The sequence below is a fragment of the Rhagoletis pomonella genome, unplaced genomic scaffold (assembly GCF_013731165.1).
Source record: "Rhagoletis pomonella isolate Grant_MI unplaced genomic scaffold, Rhpom_1.0 Rhpom_scaffold_00003, whole genome shotgun sequence".
Classification (NCBI taxonomy): Eukaryota; Metazoa; Arthropoda; class Insecta; order Diptera; family Tephritidae; genus Rhagoletis; species Rhagoletis pomonella.
The window spans coordinates 9046251-9047387 of NW_023458557.1; positions in this window are offsets into that span (position 1 = coordinate 9046251).

Consider the following 1137-nt stretch of genomic DNA (forward strand, 5'->3'; position numbering starts at 1 on the left):
TCGAAATAAGTCTCAAAATTCTGTAAATAGTCCCGAAAGTTTCAAAAATCTCGAACTACTCCTGAAAATCCCAAAAACCCTGAAATCAGTTCCGAGAATCCCGAAATGGGCCCGAAACTACACCCAAAAGTCCAAAAAATACCGAAATTACTCCCGATAATCTCGAAATAGGTCCGAAAGTTCCAAAAAACTGGCAATAGTCTCGAAAGTCCCAAAAATACCCAAATTACTCCCTTTAATCCCGAAATAGTTCCGAGAGTCCCAAAAATCTCTAAATAGCCCCGAAAGTTCCAAAAATCCGAAAATAATTCCCAAAAATACCTAATTAGTTCTCAAAATCCCAAAATTCCTAAATTAGTCCCGAGAATGGAGAAATAGTCCCGAACGTCCCAAAAATCCGAAATTTGTTCCAAAAATTCCGAAATACTCCTGAAAACCCTGAAATGCTTCCGAAAGTCTCAAAAATCCAAAAAAGACCCAAAAAAATCGATATACTCCCGAAAGCCCCGAAAATCTCAAAATTAGTCCCAAATATACCGAAATCAGTTCCGAGAATTACGAAACAGTCCCGAAAGTCCCAAAAATCCTGAAATAGTTCCGAAAGTCCCATAGTTCCTAAATTAGTCCCAAAAATCCCGAAATGATCCCGAAAGTCCCAAAAATCCACAACAAAGTCCCAAAAACCCCGAAATACTCCCGAAATCCTGAAATTATTCCTGAGAATCCCGAAGTAGTCCAAAAGTCCCAAAAATCAGGAAACTGCCCCGAAAGTCGCGAAATAACTCCCGACAGTCTCGAAATAGACCCGAAAGTTCCAAAAATCCTAAATAAGTCCCAAAAATTTGAAAATAGTCTCGAAAGTCCCAAAAATACCTAAATTACTCCCGATAATCCCGAAGTAATCCCGAGAGCCCCAAAAATCCCTACATAGTCCCGAAAGTCCCAACAGTCCCGAAACTACTCCCGAGAATCCCGAAAACCCCATAAATCCGAAATAAGTCCCAAAAACTTGAAATTAGTCCTAACAAGTAAGAAAGTCTAAGGCGGAGCCGAACATTAAATACCCGGCGCAAGTATTAAATATATGTTGTTCACCTTTCCGAAAGCTACCGCCAGATGGTAAGCCGGGGTGTATCA